At 39.1% G+C, this 6,000-nt stretch overlaps 1 protein-coding gene across 4 annotated transcripts in view; it reads right to left on the reverse strand.

The window, feature by feature from the left end:
• The window catches only part of ACSL4 (acyl-CoA synthetase long chain family member 4), a 114,702-nt gene extending 109,430 nt beyond the window's left edge, over window positions 1–5,272 (reverse strand). For 3 of the 4 annotated variants that reach the window (XM_032329447.1, XM_032329441.1, XM_032329445.1), the window contains exon 1: window positions 5,187–5,271. The gene's annotated coding sequence lies outside the window, so the exon portion shown is untranslated. Of the gene's footprint in view, window positions 1–5,186 lie in introns of all 4 variants that reach the window. The other variant, XM_032329438.1, reaches the window with a different exon arrangement.
• Window positions 5,273–6,000: the final 728 nt, after the last annotated feature.

Genomic DNA, 6,000 nt, shown 5'->3' on the forward strand with positions numbered 1-6,000 from the left:
AAATAGGAAGAAAAAAAATGAGAGCTATGCATTGTGGAGGTAGTCATGGCAGAACTGTGTTCTGGTTTTTTTTAAAGATTTTATTTATTTATTTGTCAGAGAGAGTGAGCACAGGCAGACAGAGTGGCAGGCAGAGGCAGAGGGAGAAGCAGGCTCCCTGCCGAGCAGGGAGCCCGATGTGGGACTCGATCCTAGGACGCTGGGATCATGACCTGAGCCAAAGGCAGCCGCTTAACCAACTGAGCCACCCAGGCGTCCCTGGCAGAGCTGTTTTGAAGAAATCTGTTAAATCATATCAGAAAACTGAATGAAATAGGTTAGAATTTGCAGTCACATCTTACCTAGTGAAATGTGTTCTTTTTTTTAAATTGAGGTGTAATTAACATATAACATTATGTTAGTTTCAGGTCCACAACAGAATGATCCAATGTTTGTATATATTGCAAAATGATCACCATAATAAGTCTAGTTAACATGTTATCATACATAGCTGCAAAAATTTTCCTTCTGATGAAAACTTTTAAAGTTTACTCTCTCAACAACTTTCAAATATGCAATACAGTATTATTTACTATAGTCATCAAGCTATATATTACATCACCATGACTTATTTATAACTGAACATGCATAAATTTTGACCCCCTTCACCCATTTCTCTTACCACCCCCCAATGCCAGTTGGGAACCACCAATTTATTTTTTGTATCTATGTTCTCTTTATTTTAAAATTTTATAGAGTTGACTTATAGATTCAGTACTGTAATTACTGCTTGCTTCTATTTTCCATTTTGTTTACAATAAGGAACTAATATCTCTACTTTCTCTCACATGCTCAGAGGTAGCCAGATCCCTTAGCAGTGACTCCAGTACCTGAAACTATATCCCCATTCATTGACAATGACCTAGGATGGTGTGAAACTCCTGGTAGAAAATTCTTTGTCTTCATCCTCTTCCTCTTCAATGTCATTTCATGTCCAACAACAATAGAAGCATTTATTAATTGAATTTTATGTGCTGGTACTCTGCCAAGCATTGGGATTTCAAAAGCCTTTCCATGTCTTGCCTTCAAAACTCAAAATTATAAGTTGTCCCACTTGGAAACAGCAGCACAAAACTGTCTTCATATTTAGAAATCATAAACAGCACAAAACTGTCTTCATATTTAGAAATCATAAACAGTGTGGCTTTTTGGGAATGAAGGACCCAGACAAGCAGGATGGTAGAGTAGTTAAAAGCACAGGTCTTGTCTGAAGTCAGAGTCCTCCAAATCCTATTCTAGCTCAGGTACTTCCAAAACCTGTGTGACATAGACATGCTGTGCAACCTCTCTGGGCCTTACTGTCCTCATCTGTAAAGCAGGGATCATCATCATCATCATCATTATCATCATCATCTGTGCAGCATAGAATTGTTGAGTACAATAAACAAGATAATCCCATGCAGGGTGCTTAGAACTGAGTCTGGTTCATTGAAAGCATTCAATAAATATTAGCTGTTATTCTGCAAAAAACTCAATTTCTGCAAAAAACTCATTTTTCATCAGAAGGAAAAATTTTTGCAGACTTTCTAAGAGGCAACTCTGGCTACAAATCAAAGAATATTTTCTTTTGTGAAGATTAGCAAAACTATCAGTTGCTTGATAACCTTTTGTGTCAAGCCCTCATGCACAGTGGTCATTATAAATGTGTAACTAGGACATCCAGCAATATATGAAAGGTTAGATTAGATACAGGGCTTTAAAAAAAAAAAAGAAAGCACATACATTGCTGTGAAACAAAGGGGTTGGCAAAATTTCTCTGTAGAGGGGCAGATAGGAGATATTTTAGGCTTCACAGGACAGATAGTTTCTATTGCAACTACTCAACTCTGCTACTGTGAGACATTTACACATTTATAGGCAGTATGTCAATGAATGGGCATAACTCCGTTCCAATAAAACTTTATTTACAAAAACAACCTGTGAGGGGTCCCTGACGGCACAGCAGTTGATTGGGCATCTGACTCTTGGTTTTGGCTCAGGTTGTGATCTCAGGGTTGTGGGATCAATCCCCACTTGGGGTCCCATGCTGGGTGTGGAGCCTGCTTAAGATGCTCTCTCTCTCAATCTACTCCCTTTCAAGCCCCCACCACATCTCAGTGCTGAGTCTGCTTGGGACTCTAGCTCCCTCTCCTTCTGCCCCTCCTCTCTCTCTCTTTCTCTATCTCAAATAAATAAATAGATCTTTTAAAAAAACAGCCTGTGGTCCAGATTTGGCCCAATGGGTCATAGATTGCCCACCCCTGCTCTGAAAAACTGTCCTAGCTTATGAGGATTCTAATGGCCACTACAGCTGAGTAACCACAGAAATCAAATAAACTGGGAGGAGAATAAAGGGAATGAAAGGAATCGAATAGGAAGATAAACAATAGCTTCTCCAAAGTCCTTCCAGCATCCTAAATGGTAGTAGACACCTTATATGACCAGGGAACGGTGTGCTTCATTCATTCTTTCCTTCACTTAACACCTACGGATATAAACTTACCATGCCCCAGGCACTGTGTTGTGATGTATAATGCTGGGTGAAAACAGACCTAGTCTCTACCTTCATATAACTTAAAAATCCAGCCAGGTGTGGACAGGGAGCAACATCAAATGAACACACAAAAAAATGGAAACCCACATCTTGGCTAGGTTGTGTCTAAGTTTATAAGAGAAGGGTTGCTCTAATTGTGGAGCTCAAGGTAGGCTTTCCTGAGGAGCCTAAACCTAAAACTTAGGCTGATATCTGACAAATGAGTAGTAATTAAGGAATAGGGTAGAAGACCATTCCAAGCAAAGGGACCAAACATGGGCTCTATGACAGCAGAAAGTACAGCGCATTCAAGTGATGAAAATAAGGTCATAATGATTTGAGTCCAGAGGTCCAGATGGAGTATGGTGGGACATGAGGCTGGGAAGGAAAGTAGAGGTCAGACTATGCAAGATCATGTAGTAGCAATCAATTATTCATTTATTCAGCAAATATTTACTTAATAATACTCTATGTCAGACTCTGTGGGTACTGTGGCAAATGAGAAAGGCAGATGTTAAACAAACATGCAGATAAATCTATAATTACAAAGCTCTGCTTCTGGAAGCTCTATGCTCTGAAACCCTGTTTAGTGGTATGATATATTTTTAGAAATTACCGGGCCTGTTTCCCAGGATGTAGTCCCAGTTTAACCAAGAGCCCTGCTTAGAGTTGCATGTACATATATTACTCTACCTATTACTTTTTGGAATCACAGGTGAGTTTGATATATCATCCCCCATGCTTCACATGACTTTCATGTTAATAAGGAGCCACAGAAGGCCTCTTTTTTGGGGGTCATGAGCTTCCAGACAGATGTGACCCCCACCCCGTGATGTTCATTTGGACAAGTCTTTATGACTTGTCATTGAGGATGGTATCATGGACAAGACTATGAGAATAGACCCTTTCTGAGTATTTGACCTATGGATTCAATTGTTTCAATTGGAGCTCTTTTTTTTTTTAATTTGTTGCATGCTTCTCTTACATATCTATTCCAATGGTCAACCCAGTCAATGTATTCTAGGTTACAATTTGAACCCTTAGAAGAAACAGGGTTCTGTTCTAGAGAACTGCAAGGTTTTTGGTATTGATGACTCCAAAAAACTAACAAGACTTTTAAACAGTTTCAAAGAGATTTCTTTATGATGCTACTGTTTCTCTCTTAACTCCTTGGCCTATTTTTCTACCATAGACGGACTTTAAAATGTCACAGAATGACTTGTTTTGTATAAAGCTGGGCTGATTGCCATCCGGTACCTGATGCTAGTCCAGATGGGGAAAAGAGTTATTTCATTATCTCCTCTATTGCAACAATTTGGTTCTCAAAGTGTAGACCACAGATGCTTAGGGTTCCCATGACCCTTTGGGGCAAGGGCCAGAGAGGTCAATATTACTTTCATAATAATACTGAAATATTTGCTTTTGCCAAAGTGTTTCCATTTGTGCTGATGTTCAAGAAACAGCAGATCAAGGCAGAGGCATGAAACCCTACTACTCATCACGTATTCTTTACCTCTGTGCACAGATAAATAAATAAATATAAACAGATAAATTATTTTAAGTTTCTTTGTTTTAATATCTAATTTAACATAGGTAGCTGTACCACACATCAACAAAAGATATTTATGGTCCTCCATGATTTTTAAGAGTATAAGGGGCTCTTGAAACCAAACTATTTGAGAACTGCTGCTCTCTTCATCTTCCAAATATCAGTCTTATCAAGACAAGTTTCTTCTTTTTAATTAAAATTCACACACAGTCTTTTCATATCTCCAGATCTATCTCCTCTTCATGACTTCTCAAACATAAAGACTAAGGGTTCTAAAATAAACTTCTAGAATTCCTTAAGCAGGCTGCTGTGCATTTGACCAGTCTGTTTCTTCTCACTCTCTTCTAATGTGGTGTTTTTGAGAGAGTGACCTGAGTTTTCCAGAATTCTGGTGTACTGGGCAGCAGTGGTTGTGATTTTAGTTTACCTCACATACTTTCCCATTCTTTGCCTATTAACATCATCCCCTTCCCATCAGAGAGCTGCCTCCCCATTCCATGTCTTCCTGATGAGGTTGTCAGTCATAGAGCTCCACCCTCAACCCAAACCTGCAGACTACAAGAGTGACCACATGATCCAGGTTTGGCCCAACCATAGCACTGCAACTTCTGGGAAACACTGATTGGTCTGAGGGAGAGGACACATGGCCTAAGTTAAGTGAATTGGAAGCCTTACCCAAAATTATCTGAAGTAAATTTATCCTCACTTAAAAAAATATATTTTATTTATTTATTTGAGAGATAGGCACACAGACACACTCGGACACACACACACACACACACACACATACACACAGAGGGGTAGTGGGACAAGCAGACTCCCTGCTGAGTGGGGTGCCCAATGCAAGTCTCCATCTCAGGACCTTGAGATCATGACCTGAGCCAAAATTAGATGCTCAATCAAATGAACAACCCAGGTGCCTCATAATCCTCACTTTGATCATGAATTATAAGGATATATTATCTAGGCTACTACCCATCATCTTTCCCACTATAGAAAAGAACCTGTCTACAGACTAAATTCAAGCAGCGACAAGAAGAAATAAAGATGAATAGAGAGAAAATTCTGTCAATGTCGAGTACTTACTGCAATCTCTGAGGCCCTGGTTCCTGGCAGGTTTTTCTCCCTTTATAGGTTACACGAACAAATAAATCCCTTTTTGGGCTGAAGTAACTCTTCTAGTTGAAAGAATTTGGAAGAGTGCATTTAAGGAAGTTACCTAATCTTCTGACTTTAGTTTCCTTGTGGAAATATCTACTCCTTCACTTCACAGATTGAAGGATCTAATGAGATGTTTAAAACACATTGAAAACTATAAAGCATTATACAAGTGTTCAGTATAATAAATATTTTCTTTCTCCATTCCAGTAGCAAGGTGACTAATCTTGCTGCCCCCAAACTATTTTTAGACCACTAAGTATACTCATATCAAATCCTTGGGCCCAAGAATGGCTTAAGAGGGCTTTGAATTTCCTCTGGAAGTCAAATAAGGCTTAGAAACATTTCAACTACAGTTACTCTATCAAGAGCGCTTACCCTGCACTTAAGCCACTTCAAGAATCATGAGGACACCAGGAAAGAATTGACTGTTCAAGGATCTGGTTGGAGGTGTAGGGGCCAAGGGCAGCTCCAAGATGGGCTACTTTGGCATGAATACTGTTTTGAATTAAAAGCAATCAAAATAAAAGGTTTCTGCACAGTGAAGGAAACCATCAATGAGACTAAAAGCTAACCTATGGAATGGGAGAAGATATTTGCAAATGACATATCTGATAAAGGGTTAGTATGTAAAATATATAAAGAACTTACAAAACTCAACACCCAAAACACAATCCAGTTAAGAAATGGGAAGAAGACATGAATAGGCATTTTTCCAAAGAAGACACACAGATGACCAACA

This window comes from Mustela erminea, chromosome X (genome assembly GCF_009829155.1).
Source record: "Mustela erminea isolate mMusErm1 chromosome X, mMusErm1.Pri, whole genome shotgun sequence".
NCBI lineage: Eukaryota > Metazoa > Chordata > Mammalia > Carnivora > Mustelidae > Mustela > Mustela erminea.